The sequence below is a fragment of the Rhinichthys klamathensis genome, unplaced genomic scaffold (assembly GCF_029890125.1).
Source record: "Rhinichthys klamathensis goyatoka isolate OS25496 unplaced genomic scaffold, OSU_Roscu_1.1 h1tg000133l_1, whole genome shotgun sequence".
Lineage (NCBI taxonomy): Eukaryota > Metazoa > Chordata > Actinopteri > Cypriniformes > Leuciscidae > Rhinichthys > Rhinichthys klamathensis.
This window is the reverse complement of record NW_026606668.1, coordinates 1531409-1549402: the sequence shown is the minus strand read 5'-3', so window position 1 is coordinate 1549402 and position 17994 is coordinate 1531409.

Below are 17994 nucleotides of genomic sequence, written 5' to 3'. Positions count from 1 at the left end.
TGACAGAATCAGGAGCGCATAGAATGAGCAGTTTGATATCACAGAGGCAGATTTAGAGGTAGATTTAAGAAACAACATTTTAGACGCAGAATTAAAAAAACAAAGTACAGAAACAACATTTTAGAGACTAACGACACATTAAAAACAGTAGGTTAAACAGATACAGATTTTTGAGGCATGGCATTCCAGAGGCACGAGAGTCAGTTTTCAAAGGCAGATATTAGGGATGGAGGCAGAGCATTTCAGATACATAATTCAGCTGCACATCATTCTACCTGGAGATTTCAGACCAGTATAGAATATTAAATTGAGACCGGTATAAGAGGCACAGCATGGACCCTTTAATGTAAAAACTATAGCCTATTTGCTAAGCTGAACTGTTTAAGGTTGATGACCTCAAAACATAATGTAGCTATCAGATGTTGTAACACTTTCTCATCACCATTTTTTATTCTCTGCTGCTTCTCAGTTTGCAGTACATGGTGTTGGTTACAGTAGCACATCTGCACATTTGGATGGTGCTGTATTCCAGCCTCCTTTTTAGATATTTTGCTCTGCAATTCTGATGTGTTGTAATAGTTGACCCAACAAGTGTAGTCAGAAGTGATAGAATTGTGTCAGTTTTGTCCTAATTCCAATGCTTTGGTGTGTGAATTGAGTTTGTGCAAAAAGTGAAACTGATTACCCGTAACTCAATCTAGCATGACCTTCCACAACAACAAAGAGCGCTTGTATCCCAAAATCCTACGCCAAGATCCTTTGGCTTAATTGATTAACATAACAATTAAGAGGCTTGTCATTACCAGCTCATTAGTGAGGTCCAGTAAGCGGTGGAGGTAATGACCGATCTGTGTACGGATGATGGTCAAGTGTGTGGCTTTGCATTTTATTATCCGGTGATGGGATTATTTTATTTCATAGGAATTTCAGCACTGTGTCCACAATTATCTGATTCAATCATAATTTTGTGCAATGCAAAGTCTGTTCACAGCTTGTGTTAGAAAAGAGATTTATTTATATTTGAATATACAATTAATTATATACTTTATATACACCGTATATATATGTAATAATATAATTTTATATAAGAATAAGAATAATTAAGTATGTTGTACTTTAATTTATATTTAAATGCAAATATTTACTTTAAAAAAATATGTAATCTTTTATTATATTTCTAGAATCCTGTTTCCTTTTATAGTAGTACAAATTGTGTATGTATACTGACGAACTCACTGAAGAAGTTAGATTAAGTTTCTTGTTTAAATGGTGATGTTTAGTTAAATCTGATGAGCTGACTATGGCCCAAGGATAGGATGTTAATGTGTCAAACAGAGAGAATAGAGGTGCTTTAATCTCTTGTGATATTGTGTGTAGGATGATGTAATGACAGTAAAGTGAGAGGATTTATTTTCCTTTCTCTCTTTATCTCCCGATATCTGTATTACACAGTCATTTAAATACTGTTCTTGTGGGAGATTAACTAGCGGGAAAGGTCACACCAGATCACGCCATTGACCTCACACTGAGAGATGTGTGTGTTCAGCAATGGAATAGCTCCAGAGTTATGCGATCAATCAAATGTAAAGGTTTTCAATACATTAACTTGATTAACTTATATATAAAGATGCTTAATTGCAACTCTAATCTAGTTGCTACTTTCGGAAATATGTAGCACACATGAAACTGAAAGCTTTCAATCACTGCGTTGCCAGAATTAAGGCAAAAGCAGCTCTGGAGGGAAACCCATGAGGCAAATAAACCCCTCTCTTAACTTAAATTCCTCATCATTCATATTTAATGCAGGATTTATGGCTCATTCTCAAAGTCTATGACCTCAGTGTGTGCCTTAATCGGCATTTTCAATGAGAATGTAATCTGCAGGAATGTGTAGAGCAGAACTTCTGTAACACACACAGACAGACATGCACCTAGTGTCAGTGTCAAAAAGGTGTGAAGGCTAAAGAAAGCATCTCTGTGAACCCAACGCTGAGTGTTTGCGTGGTGAGATCTGCATGCCTGAAGCCAAGGTGCCTGTGTACATTTGTCTAATGTTACTGGGTAGGGATCCCTAGAATAGTGCCGGATAAAGTGCAGATAACTTTCTAGGCCCACTATATCTGTAGGACTGAGAAGCATATTGAGTGGAGGCAAGAGAAAGGCTCTGATCACTACTTTCAGAGAAACCTTGGCCCTGCGTCCCGATGGTGATGGATATCGACTCTTAAGAGCTTTCTCATGCAAGGTTTTTGAATGCATTTTACATGAGCCATATTTATTTATCTGGCAGATAACTTCTATTTAAGATAGATTTAATTAATTCATTTAAATCAAATTTCATTTAATATATTTAATACATTGTATTTTTGTTTTGAATTGTATTATTTTAATTTAAACTAAAATTCACATGTAAACTGAATATAAATCAACATAATATCCTGGCATTGCTGCATAATACATTAATTTTAGGTGTAATTTTGCTGTCCCATGCAGGTGATGCACTTAGCAACTGAAGAGTACTTGTAGATCTATGTTAATTGCTACTACTTTAAGCTATGATGCTTTTGGGAAACAGGCCATAAAAACTAAGATGATTTTATGGTTTCTTCTACACTTACAATGATTTTGAACAGTGTGATCCAGAGCATTCTAATTTTTGGTTAGTTTTGTACATTCCATTTATCATCTCCAGATAAAACTAGTGCTCCAGGGCAAATAGCAATACAGCAGCAGTGACTGTATATTATTGTTTACTCGTTAATATTGTTTACTATATTAAATGTTTTTTTTTTTAAGGACTAGATGATTCAAATCTAGTTTAATGGATAAAAATGATGGCATCAAGCTTTAAAATTCTTTTTTTTTTGGTTATAATTGGAATCAATTTATTTTTAACCTGTGCGTCAAGTTTCCTTGACTTTGGTAAATTGATTAGCTTAGGTTTTTTTTAAAGTTTATGCTGTGTCATGGTATAATGTTCTCTGATGAACTGATGAAGTAAATTAAATAACATAAATAAGTGGCTTTCCTCAGCTTTCCTCTTAGCCATACGTTGTTGTCTTTTATGTGTAATCTCTCCTAGAACAGTTCTCATTTGTATTTTTCCTAACTGTAGTTTTATCAGGCTACTGGAACATTTACTTACCATTACATCATTGTTGTGCATTGTATCAGTTTGCAGCTTGTTGTGATAGCACAGTCATGACTGGCATGTACAGGACCTTTTTCATCCAGCGCTGACCGGCCCGTTGTATCAGAGGCCTTGTCATGCATCACTTCAGACTAAACTCACACCAACCCACTTACAGATGTCTAATTACACCTCACATTGACTGATCATATAAGGACATTAAAAAATAGTTTTTGAATTTCATTAAACTTTTTATTAAATAAGTAGTGCCGTGACCATGGAAAACACAGCAAATAAGGGCAACAGAAGTGGATATGATCACTTCACATGCATACTTATTACATCTAATTATTGAATCCTATGAGATATTTTACATAACCTTAAATTTAGTACCACAACGTCAGACCTTAGCAGAGCACTTCAACTTTTGTATAGCTGTTGAACTTGTTTTAATAGTGTTTTGTTGTGTGTATATGACACTATGCACCATATAGTATTGACCACAGTTAATAGAAAGATGACATACAAATAATTTTGAGTCTTTGAGAATGATATAAAATACAGTCACCTGTCAGCAAAGGGTTGCAATAAAAAGGTAATGTAATGTAAAAAATAAAAATTGTAAGATTACATGAAAAGAAACACAGAAAACAGAGAAACGATTAGACCTGACAAAGACTGAACTAAACACAGGGCTATATACAGGAAACATAGGGACTGAACACGATAATTAACAAAACAGTGCAAATCCAACTCTAAGTCGACTAAAACAGGCAAACCGTGACATCAAAATATCTGTAATGACAAAAACATTGTTACCATCATTTTTTACATTGAAAATTTGGTAACAGCTGTCAGTTTTTATTAAAAGTTTTTTTTTTTTTGTATTATTATTTTTTACATTGTACACAGATATATTTGTCAGTTGCTTTAACTTCGTTGTACAGCTGCTTACAGTCACAGTAAAAACAGCTATGCACACAAATTCACACATATTAGCCTGAGTTCTTAATCAGCATTTTGATGTGGTGATGAATGTGTCTCTTAAATGCTAGGTCAGTAGATTAGGCATGCATATTTCTCAAACTGCCTTGTTGCACGTTAGAATCTCTTTGGGACCATAATTTAGATGTGAAGCAAAATCGCTTGACACTTTAAGGTGCTTTATGGCTTGTTAAATTTCCCTGAGGTTATTGAGCCGCTTACAGTGGATGTGAAGATGTTGGGTCACTGATTCAGACATGACAGGTGGAGCCATGCAGACCTCATAGGGGAACTTTCTAGCCACTACAGAAGCATGTCCAACTACCAAAATAGACCTATCTGATCTCTCCCTGTTTCTCGCTAACCCCACCTATCTTTCCCTGTCTAACTCTCCTGTCTCCCCGGAGTGGTGCTCTGCTCTGGATGGTAAGACTTGACAATGATAGCCTGAATACAGAAGAAGAAAAAAACTAATTAAAATAAAGAATCAAAGCGGTTCAAGACAAGCAGAAAAGTGCCATGCTGACATTTCTCTGACTTTTGAATGAGAGCGAGAGGGGAATTTATTTGAAGGTAGGATCATGCTTGATCTGTGTCTCTGTCTATTTCTTTCCCCACATCGCTTGCTTTCTCTGATTGTTGTGCTGATCACGCATCTTAAGGAAATGGCATTGTCTCTTCATGTATCTGACTTCATGTCTATTATGACAAAAAAAACTGACAGATCACAGTAAAGTTTTGCGCCATCAGTAGAGCTATTATGGTGGTTTTGTGAATATACCCGGTAAATATTATGTCAGAATCAAGGAAAGAGATGTTCTCTGCTCCTAAACCTAGTGAGGCACCTACAGAGGCAGAGTAAGCACTTCCCACAGATCGATTGTTCCAAATGATGTACATACTAATTATGCTGCCTCCTCTTAAGATACCTTTTAGCCCAATTCTAAAGGAGATTCTAAGACAATCCTGCTGATGAGGCATATATAATACGTATATTTCTGTTGTGTATATTATGTTACCATCTGGTATGTGTTCTCATATTATTGTAATTTATTATCATAATCTTAATCCAAATAGTTTTAACGTTTACTGCACTATACCTATAGCGGCTAATGAATCGGATGTATCACACATTCACAGGAAATGACTTACTTCCGTGTTGGTGGAGACTAGTATTGTGTTGTTATCTTATGCTCAATTGAACTTTATTGTGGAGTCTTCTATATGGAACACTATTTGAGTTGCTGTATATGAAGAGCAGCATTCTAACTTGGACACGTATGAGTTTCCATAACACTTGGATGCTAGAAGGTAGCTGCCAATGTAGGCAGCGAGGAACTCAATAGATTTTGAATGGCTTGGATATTGAAATACAATGATCTTTACACTTTCACTGAATCATTGAAGTCAGATTTAAAGAGCAAGTACACTTTTTTATGGAAAATGTTCAGAGATAGGACTGGTGAGTAGGTCAGCACAATGCAAGTCATATTGCTGCAAAAGCTGCAGTAAGTCTCCCAGGGAGTATATGCAGCAATTCAGTCTGTATCACTGTATGTAAGAGGAAGGCTATACGCTCATAGCAACTGAAAACAGTTGTCAGAATTGGTTCAGGGTGCTACAGTTATATTCACATACAGTTATTAATAATAGCTATGTTTCCTTAGTTGCAAATTTAACTTAATAAAACATTTCCATCCCATGTGTTAAAGAGAACAAAATCATCACTTACTAGGAAATTGGGGCTAAATGCATAAAAATGGAAGTTGCTGCAATCGGTAAAGCCACTGTAGCTCTTCTTTTGTACATCATCAATGATTTGCGCCTCAGAGCTGGCAGATGAAATGCAATAAACACTCTCATGTTATCTTGCATTTGAAGGCATGATGCCTGGTTTTATGGGAGGTAATTATACCCAACCATTTTGATGACAGACTTTGGCTCAGGTATTTCAGAATGACCAAACCAACATTTTAGATACCGTGTGTGCAATAAAATTGGTTCACTGATTAGTCCAGTTGTCCAATCACATCCTATGTTAAAGGGAAATTATTTTTTCTTTTTCTTTTTTTGCACATCAAGGGATTTATTTGGTAAATGTGTTTCCAATCTAGTTTATGTGCATGTCTTTCCTATTGGATAAAAAATATCAGTCAATTGTGTGCGAATGCTTTTTATGCAAATTTTTTAATGTTGTGAATGGAAACGTATTGTGACAAACTCTTTAACACCACAATGACTATTTTAAAGGAACGTATTAAGTGCATCTATAGTTTTGTATCATATTTTCTTTCTTTCTTTCTTTCTTTCTTTCTTTCTTTCTTTCTTTCTTTCTTTCTTTCTTTCTTTCTTTCTTTCTTTCTTTCTTTCTTTCTTTCTTTCTTTCTTTCTTTCTTTCTTTCTTTCTTTATTTCTTTATTTTTCTATTGTATGATATATACTATACTTGTTTGTGTGCACTGTCAATTGTTTAGATATGTAGCATTTGTTTCCATAAATTATTATTATTATTTTTTGTTTTAATTTTAGCCTTTATTCGTGAAATGTGATGAGAACAAATTGCTGCATGAATCAGTACGTTCTAACATTGTCACATTCAATTTAACACAACAATTTATGCAAGAATATTTTTCAATTTCTTTCTATTGGGAGCACAAAATGCTATAGGATGGAGGCTGTCTGTGATTTGTCTTACTTCTGTGTGCATGTACTGTATGTGTGTGTCTTTTGTTGGTCTCTGGTGTTCTGGAATGTCACCTTGACCTCATCACCCTTAAAGTACATAGAAAGTGAAATCTCTGATTGTATTATACACACACACAAACACACCTGCACCCAACACTAATATCGCGTTCTCTCCCAGTAACAGGTAGAATTCTCTGTAATTTTAAATGATTTATCTGTTAAGTACAGTAGCAGATCTAAAAAAAAACAACAACTTGGTAACACACACCAGCACATTATTTGACATTCTCTGTGTTTGTGTATTAGAGATACAGTAAATGGGAAGAGCGAGAGGATGTGTGTACCGGCTCTTTGTGTATTTTCCCTCTCTTCCTCATTCCTCTGTTTGTGTGTGATTAGTTTAAGCTCACTAGATCTCACCACAACAAAGGCCTCAAAAGGGAACACAGTGAGTTTGAGTTTCAGCGGTCTGGGAATACTTGGAAACCTGTCCAAACAGGGCATGCAAACACACACACACTTTTAAAACATTATAATACTTTTATTCTCAAGAATGCATTAATTAATTCAAAGAGTAAGGATTTTTACAGTTTACATTGTTATAAAAATGCTGTTCTTTTGAACTTTCGATTGATCAAAGAATTCTGAAAAAAAATAGTATGCATTTTAGAAAGATTTCCGAAGGATTATGTGACACTGAAGACTGCAATGTAATGTAATGAAAGTGATGGCTGCTGAAAATGCAGCTTTACCATCATGGGAATAAAGTAGCCTACATTTTAAAATATATTATTAAAATAGATTTTTTTTATATAATAAACATTTATTTTACATTGTATTCATATTTCACAATGAAAATGTACTGTATTACCGATCAAATAAATGCAGCCTTGGTGAGCGTAAGAGACTTAAAAACTAAAAAATCTTACCAACCCAAAACTTTTGAATGTTAAAAATTATCAGTTGAACCAAGTGTATGGCCTCCAAACACCTGTAGAAGTATATTTTTGTAGATGATTGAGTTGAGCATGCTTTTAGAAAGGATAGAGGACAGGGCTTTATATTTAGACTCATCGTATCAGTGGTATTTGGACTGGAGTGGCTGGGTGACGTTATTCACAGACTTAAGTATGATGGATGGATTGCAGGTGATTCTGTTCAAGCTTCCTCTGTCTACCCGTTTACTATGATAGAAGTTACCGGTAAGCATGTGATGTGGCCTGTGCCGTCTGTTAGTACTTTCCCATCTGAAGTACGTTTTTTAAAGGAGTGTTGGTGTTCATAGTATATAGATGAGAAGACAACAAAATATTTCACACCTTTGTATTTTGCCAAAGAAGAAACACTGCATGTTTTTCAGAGTAAGAGTTAGTTGATCTCTGCACAATCATGATATATTTCATAAATGTGACCGTTTGGATTCATAGAAATACAAACACTTTAAAATAAATAACCAAAGCATGTTGTCCATACGTGTGTGTGTGTGTGTGTGTGTGTGTGTGTGGTCCAGGTATTTCCTTTGTTGTGGGGAGTAAGGAGGAAGCATGACATTTTTGATGCTGTTTCAAAATGTCTGTCCCCATGAGGAAACAATTTTTGAATCATACCACAAAACCCATACTGTGCATGAATGTATAAGAGATACTGTTCATGTTCCTTTCATGAGCCAAACTTATTGTCTTTCATGGTGCACACAAACCACAGCAATTAGTCCAATTAGCACTGAGCCCTAATGAAGTTTACGCTGTGGTGTGTATATGTGTGTGGGGAACTGGTCTTTGTTAATATCGTGAACTGAAGGAACTCATTCATAAGACTGCATGCCACAGGCTCTCATAGAATTTCTAATTTCTCTGTCCTTGCGGTTTCTTTTGGTTAATCGCCTCTCTCTCTCTCTCTCTCTCTCTCTCTCTCTCTCTCTCTCTCTCTCTCTCTCTCTCTCTCTCTCTCTCTCTCTCTCTCTCTCTCTCTCTCTCTCTCTCTCTCTCTCTCTCTCTCTCTCTCTCTCTCTCTCTCTCTCTCTCTGTTTTCATCCTCTTCAAATTCTGCTAAAATATAATAATTATTTTTCCTCTACCACATAATACAATTTTGCAAATTTTTCATTTCACCAAATTAGATTGTCCAAACCTTAGGGCTATTTTTTGTTTCCTCTTTCTCTGTCTGACATGTTGTCCCCAAGCTCCCTAATTTAGCCTTTTCCCCATATCATCACTTTTTTTCTTTTCTTTTTTTTTTTTTACCTTAAGCATGAATATTTTGTCAGCTCTGTGAGGAGTAACAGGTTATCATGATGAATATGTCATCAGGCCCTGCATGCTCTGAGGAGATGCTGCATTACATAATCACATCACCCTACAGTTCAGTGGCTTCAAGAGTCCCTGCCATGTGTTGTGCATGTTAGAGTTTGGAGTAGAAAATACGATAAAACACTGAACAGATCTATTCTATTCTATTCTATTCTATTCTATTCTATTCTATTCTATTCTTCCCTATTCTATCCTATTCTATTCTGTAACAGATTTCAGATGTAAAATCTAAATGGGGAAGTAATATTCAAGCCAATCAAAGACATGAATTATGTTAATTTGACCATCTTTAACATAAAATGGACTTTACACCCATTTTGCTTTTGTAATCTAACACATTTCGGAGTGAAACAGGATATTTCATATAAAAAAATATAGGACGTAACTTGATTTGATCCATTTAGCATTGAATGGATTTTGAAAAGTGTGGGCTTTGCATTCTAGAATGGACTTGGTGACGTCAGGCTAAAAGGAAAATTCAGGTTTCAATTTCAAAAGTAGAGTAAACTATTATATATTGATGAAATAAATATTACAAAGACTAACAGTTTTTGTCCATTTGGAACATTGTGCACTGATGAGAATAATGGACATTGTTCACAATAAGACCAGGGATGTGCATTTAGAAAGTCAATAAACATTTTGTTTTCATATTGACTTTTAGAAATTCGGGTTTGCGCCGAGCCTAATAGTAACTTCGTTTCAGTCATAAACACAATGTAGATCACAACTTTGAATGGCTATTCTATTCTTATTCAGTTTAACACAGCAGCAGGGGAAAAGACTGTAGTATATCATTATATCATTATTTTGGATTTTAATTTTGGACCAGCAGTGTTTCATTTGCCTTTATGGTCTTGTTTTGTTTTGGAGATCATAAGGGTAAAGCTCCAGGGAAACAGAAGTGCCTTGTTGCAGTTAACTAGAATATATGTGGTCAGTTGGGAAACCAAGAGAGCAATCTAGACCAAGCAACAGCAGCTGGTATTTAACCACCCAGATTCTCTCAAACTCCTTTTTGCAACTCCTGACATGACGCTTTTAAGATATGAGGCTTTGAAAATATCCCACAAAAAATGTACCAAACAAAATATCTTGGCACTGTTTCAGAAGCTTGTTCCTAGACAAAACAAACTGGATTCTTCCTAATTTGGATGGTTTGGAGGAAATTGAGACTTGTGCCTGCATTCAGATTTATATGGACATCTGGCTTGAAATTCTGAAGGAAGGATAACGTTGCTGCCCTGAGAATTGAACTGAATTTGTATTTAAGTGGTATGTGTTTGGTTGTTCACCACCAAAATTGACTTGATGTGAAAATAAATGTAATGTAACTCACATCCAGAAATAGCTGCCTGTTCCAAACATATCATAGAATGAAAACTGTACAGATAGGTAAGTCTGATAGTTAAAGCGGTTTATCTACTGCTCTTTTCTTGTACAGCTTTAAATAGGGGCGTATGCACTCACACACACACTTATGCACACACACACACACACAACACACACACATACTCTTAAGTGGTGACAGTCTGTGAGTGTGCCCACCATAGTGGCCCTGACATGACATGACCTTTTCCCCTTAGACCAAAGAGTCACCTTATCTCCGTCGCATATTTTTTAAAGGTCTTCCCTTTACATAAGTGTATTACAAAAAGTCTTTACTTTATCTGTATTTTGTATTGTTTTCCAGTAGAAATTAGAATTTCATAGAATAAAATAGAAAGGTAGAATTTCTACTGGAAATCGTACATCCCTGGTATAGGGATGCACGGAAATAAAAATTCTGGGCCTAAATCGAAAATTTTGGATGCACTTGGCCGAAAAACAAAACTGAAAATGCTTTTTAATTATTTTTTATTTTAAATGACTTTTTTAAATAATTGTTTTAATATTGTAGACTTTTAAATTAAATAAAAAATTTAAAAATCCAATACTGTTATTGAAAGTAACAAACTAAAATTATACAGAAAATACTGTATACTAATATGTAATATAAATAGGCTATATTATTCTTTATTCAGTTCTATGCAACATATTTAACATATTTCTTTTTTTGACCAATTATCCAAATAATGTATAGTCTTACAAAGCTATTACTATCAGAGCATGTGAGCAGAGCAGCGGGGAGCGGATCAGTGAACAAGAGGGTAGCGTCATTTTACCAGCGTTACCACACCATGTTATAGTTATTCACATGTCACAGTTATTGCAAACAGAAACAAGTATACTACTTAGGGGTGTAATTATTAATCGATTCGTATCGATCCATCGATTATACAGCCGTCAATTCGATGCATCCGCAAGAGTATCGATTAATGTGTTTATTTTCCCTCCTGTCTATTTTCAGCATCCGCTCCGACATATGCGTACAACCTACTCCTAAGCTGCGGGTGGCGCTAACCTCATTATTGTCTTCTACTTCACACCGCTTCACGAGTTACTTACGTTTCACAGTTTATCTATTGTTCACACACATTGTTGAGTCTGAGGTGCGTCTCACAGAGGTGACGTTCATTAACACTCACCGGCCTCGCGCCGTTCTCTCACGTCCCTCGGCCTCGTCCTGCTCGCCACAAATACTTTTTCTGTATTCTCAATAAAAGGCAAATTATTTATTTCTTTGTTCATTTATTTGAAACTTAATATATATCATGTAAAAATATCTAGTATTGAATCGTATCGAATCGTATCGCGAGTAATTCTGAAGTATCGAAAATAATCGAATCGTTGGCTTAAGAAATCGGTATCGTATCGAATCGTCATTAAGGCTCCGATTTACACCCCTAATACTACTACATGGAAATTTCACATCGGCACATTATTTGAGCGGACTTTGCTTTGTGATCTTTTTCTGTGTGTGTGGTTTCCTATAATTCCTTGAATATATGAGTATAACACATGGGCTGACTGTGATATGTTTTATGAAGGTTTATTTCTGCATGCAAAGTCTCTTTGTGGTTGTGGCTTTCACCAGTGTGGTTTTTCTATGTCTGTCACAGTAGCAGGAATCTGGATCATGTTCCAATCAAATCGGTTAAAATAATATGAGGCAGCACCGAACTGAATTAAACTTGACTGATGTAGCTCTGTTTTATTTCAGTGTTATTGCTTTCTGAGTTCCTCATGTAACCATACTGCCCTATGTCACACAGTTAACCACATGATACAATAAAGATAATTTACTGCATTCTACCGTAAACCACATTGCGCTTTATAAAGAAAATAAATAATAAATCATTCTGCAGTACTGGAGTACAGCCAGCAGGAATACCTTCTAGAATCATTTGTCAATTTGTTATAACATTATTGTTTGTTTGTTGATGGCCCGATTTTTATGATGAAATAAATCTGGTAAAGTTGGCAATAGGGCAGTATTCCTTGTACACGCCAATATTATGGGCACATTGTTCATTTCCTGCCTCTAAACCTTTTATGAAACAATAAACAGTGTCAGTTGCATTCATTGTTTGATCACCTGTACGGCAGATTCTCCCATAATTCTGTGGAGGATATTATGCATTTTATATATATATATATATATATATATATATATATATATATATATATATATATATATATAATCATTCTGATATGCTGATTTTGTGCTCAAGAAACATTTCTTATTATCAATGTTGAAAACAGTTGTGGTTCTTATAAGCTTTTGTAACATTTTCTAATGTCTTTACTGCCACTTAAAGGGTTAGTTCACCCAAAAATGAAAATTCTGTCAGTAATTACTCACCCTCATGTTGTTCCAACCCCGTAAGACCTTCGTTCATCTTCGGAACACGAATTAAGATATTTTTGATGAAATCTGAGAGCTGGATCACTCCTCCATTCTAGTCCATAGGCTTCTTCAGGGATTGAACTTGCCGGCCTCGAAAAGTTATTAAAGACATCGTTAAAATAGTCCAAGTGACTACAGTGGCTCAATCTTAAGTTTATCAAGCGACGAGAATACTTTTTGTGCGCTAAAACAAACAAAATTAACGACTTTATTTCAACTATTCATTTGAGTAATGAGTAGTAAGTAATTACTGACAGAATTTTCATTTTTGGGTGAACTAACCCTTTAATGTCCTTGATAAAAAAAAAAAAAATTTGTACTCAGACCTCAAATGTACAGTAGTGTAAGTGTTTCATAAGGAGACAGTAAAATTTAAACAAATTGCAAAATGTTTCTCAAAATTGCTCAGTATATGTAAAGTATATGTAAGAAAAACCTTCTACAGATTCTCATCCCAATTATCACTTAGCATTATGTTATTAGCATATCATTGTATTTGTAAAAAAAACCACTGCTTTAGCATAAACTCAGTTGAAAAATCTGGTTTAGTTCAAAACATTAGCATTACATGTTGTGTACTGTGCCAGACGCTTCACTGCATAGGAAGTGGAATGTGGTTTGTGGCGTTACGGTCGAAGCCAGAATCAGCATCTCTGACTGAGGGAGGGAGAGAGTCTGTGGTTTGGGCAGGAGCGTAAAGGATCTACAAAGAACTTTTAGACACACACATTCGTTTGGGCATCCAATAGTAAACTAATGACAACTTTTGTATAACTTTAGAAACCCACATGGCCTCCACATCTCTAATGGCACAAACACACGCACAACTGCAGAACAACCTCTTATAGCTTCCTCCTCTCACTCCCACATAGCTTTAGATAGAACAGCTAATCTGACTGAACATCAACATTCATTTTATTGTGTCATGCTTGATGTTGTCCTCCCCTAGATTCTGTCATCAAGTTATGCAGAGTTGATTTATTTAGCTGACTAAAATTCTCTGGCCCTTTAAATCTGTCATGGTGGTTTAAAAATATTCCAAATCACATTCTTTGGCGGTCGATGGTGGCCTATTCAGAGCGATTTTATTTATGCTTACAAGACACACACACACACATTCACTCGTAGACTGCAGATTGTATCACCGTTCTACATTTTACTCAGCGCCTGTTATATGGGATAAAAAATGACCTTATTACACAGACATGCTCTCTGCCACCAGTTCTGTCATAGAAATATGATTAAATGTCACTGCTTATAGGGACCATTCTTTACTGTGCCTCTCAAGTAAATATCATCAATACAGGCCATGGATGTTTGATTAAGTACATAACAGTCCTGAAGCTGTTTCTGTTAAGAATTACAGGACATTAATAGATGATCATAAATACTTACAAATGCTGCCAAATATTCTTAAATAACGATCATTTTGAATGCATGATGAATGCAAAATGAAAAAATACTAGGACATTTTTTACACAGAAAGCTACAAGAAGTTAATTATTTTCAATGTTGAACAAACTTATCCCTTAATGGAGAGATTGATGAATTTATGCAAATGTATAAATAGCAAATGAATCTGTAGTGCTGTCAGATGTGAAATATTTTCTATCATGTGGCGCATATTGATGTTCTCATGGTTGTCGGAACCACTCTGAATCAGCTGTCAGATCAGTTTACTGCAGCCACAAACACGTTTTGAGAAGCATGAAAGAACTGTATGATGGATTTCACGATTTGAGATTGTGTTTTCTAACTCGTCATATTGCTTCATATATATTACTTTTTCGCAAAATGAGAAAGATCCCTATTACTGAAGAGGTCTTGACAACACTGCTTTATCTAACACTAAATACATTTAAATCCAAAAAAATATATACACTAGTGTTCAAAATTTTGAATCTGTAGGATTATATTTATTTAATTATTGAAATAAATTACTTTTATTCAGCAAGAATGCATACAATTGGTCAAAACAAACAGTAAAGATGTATAATGTTACAAAAAAATTATATTTAAAATAAATGCTGTTTTTTTTTTTTTACTTTCTATTTATCAAATAATCCTATAAAAATGTATCGACCCTCGACCTCGACCTCGTCCTGCTTGCCACATGTATTTGTACTCTAAGGTAATATGCACCTTTTAGGAGTAAAAAAAAGGTATAAAGATGTCTTTTTAAGGGTACTGCCCCAGTGACAAGCTGTTGTTCCCCTAAAGGTACATTTTTTACACCTTTTTTCTCTGTGTTGGTACTCAATTATTAATAATGGTTCTTCTTAACAATGTTGAAAAGAATTGTGCTAATAATTGTGATAATTTTGTGGAAGCCGTGATATACTGTATTTTTTTTAGGATTCTTTGAGGTAACAATTTTTGGTGCTCAATTATCAATTATTACGCTTCACTTAACAAATCGCTTATATCCAGTGATCCTTTCAAAATAGTTCTAAAATGCTGATTTGGTTCAGTGGTTCATGTAGGTTGTCTACAAACCAGAAGGTTGGTGGTTCAATCCCCGGTTCCACCTGACCAAGTGTTAAGGTGTCCATGAGCAAGACACCTAACCCCAGCTGCTCCCGACGAGCTGGATGGCGCCTTGCATGGCTGACACCGCCGTCGGTGTATGAATGGGTGAATGTGAGGCAAAATGTAAAGCGCTTTGGTGGCCATTGGGTCTGTGAAAGCGCTATATAAATGCAGTCCATTTACCGTATTTTTAAAGGATCATGGGATATAAGCGATTTGTTAAGCGAAGCGTTGACAAATCTTACTGACCCCAAACTTTTGAACAGTAGTGTATATTTCATCATATGCCTGTGTGTGTAGACAGCTGTTGTGACGCCTCCGGTCTGCCCATTGAAAAACTATCCATGTACTGTCCTGTCACTGTATGCTGATCTATAGTGCCGACATTCCAAAGGCAATGTGAGTGTGTGGATGAGCGAATTTAAGAGGCCAAAAATGAGTGTTACCAATAACCAATGGTGAACGGTGAAAGCCTGCATGTATGCTAGGAAATGGCAAAGGGTAACTGTATTAACAAGTCATGTCAAGAAAACTGCAAACAAACACTCAAAGCTACTGACAAAATCTTTACTGAGCTGACTCTAGCTATTTGTTCCACAAATCTGTCTGAAAACACAAATATCTACCATCTGAGCCTTGTCAAACAATGGAGAATTACAGTATTCATGGGTAAGTGCACAAGCATGGCAGCTTGTCCATTACATAACGGAAATGCCAGCTTAATTGCCCTTTAACACAAGCTGCAGATGGCATTGAATGTTTGTCACACTCAAGTACACCCAGAGGGCTTTGCACTAATATTCCCAGTAACTAATCAGCTGGTCTAAGCTGCAGCTGTGGATCAGAATAAAACATTTTGAGGTGGGATGGACAGGACATAATTTTACCCATCGGGAATAGGATTGTGTAAAGGTTGGAATTATAAGCCAGGTGGATGCTGGGAAGGAGTTGAACAAAAAGGAAAATTGAAGTTATTTGTCATTTGAGTGCAACGTGTTTGTCAGCTTATTTGGTGATGATTCAGAATCAATTTCACTAAAGTACCGGTATGAGTTTTCTGAAATATCAAAACCAATCTCGTGAGAAAATTTTATATTTTGGTGAATTGGTGGTGAATTTGTATGAATTCGTACAATATGAGTCGTATAAAACATACAATTTATAGAAAAAAACGAAGCATGAAATCCACCCCAAAAACTAAAGCTTCAGTACGGTGTAAGCAGATTGTACGAAAACATTCAAAAGTAATTCACCAAAACACAAAATAGTTACGAATTTCCATGGGAGTGTTTTGGAAATAACACTTGGTAGTAAAATAGTAAACTGGTCTGGATAGTGTAGATGATCTTTAAATAGCCTGTGTTTTGCTTCCTTTTGATGATGACCCAGAGACTCATTCTTTTAAAAGATGTTACAGACTATTATAAGTGTTTTTAGTGTCTTTATTTTAGGCCCGACAAGTAGGGAAGAAACTTCACACCATTAGCTGCTTCCCGCAGCATGTTATGAAAATCTTTCTAGAGTGTTCTTTTACTTTCTGCATTAGTTTCAAGGTATAGGGGAAAATAAAAACGGACATATAGCCACTAAGCGAATGCCATAGTTTCAGTTACTGAGACTCAAATAGTGTTGACAGCGTTTTCACTCTCTGAGTGTTACACGTCTTTCTTGGTAAGTTATAAATCTGTCAGTGGCAAAGTGATATCCGACAACTGCATCTTATGTTTATGTCTAAATGCTCTCTCGCATATGCTCTCTCTATCTCTCTTTAATCCATTATGTCTGCTCCCGTTTAGCCTCAGTGAACGAGAGACACATTATCAGTTATTGTAGTGTGTGTGGAAATCCTCGACTGTTGCTATTCTTAAGTGGAGTGACATTCTCATAACATTATCCCGACATAATTTCTATCTGCTTCTGTCTGCATTATCATGTTCCCAGCTAACAGGGAACGTTCTCAGAATTGGCGAGGTTCTTTCAGTTATGAAGAAACGTTTTTCCAGTATGTTCTTTGAAAGTTATTTGGTATTATAAAATGGATAGTTCCGGTCCTTGATTCTGATTGGTTGAGCCGCGTTCAAAGCTGTTGTAAATTACTCAACAAACATACACATGTGACCACATTACATTAGTATTACTGCGCAACTGCCGTTTGTGATTCTTTGTTGCTGCATGTGTTGCTTGGCAACCTCTTTGGAACTACATTGCTTGGCTGACGAATAAATGTGTTATAACGTAATATTTTTTGTTGCTGGTGTTTAGTTTATGAATAAAATAAATATTAAAATGAATATTTTTATGTATTAACCGTTTTATAAAAGCAATAAGCCCATTGAAGCCGTGAACCCGTGTTTTACAGTGAATTTAGAAACGGAACTCCGCTCCACGTCGTGCGTGCCTAACAACGCCCCTTAGCTGTTCTAAATATACCTTGCTTTATTTTATAATGTATAATGTTATTTTATGAACATTAGTACACAAATATTATTTTTACATTATTCATGGAACATTTCTTTCCTGAAATGTTTTAGTTGGACGTTCATTTAATGTTTTTTCTTTATTTGATA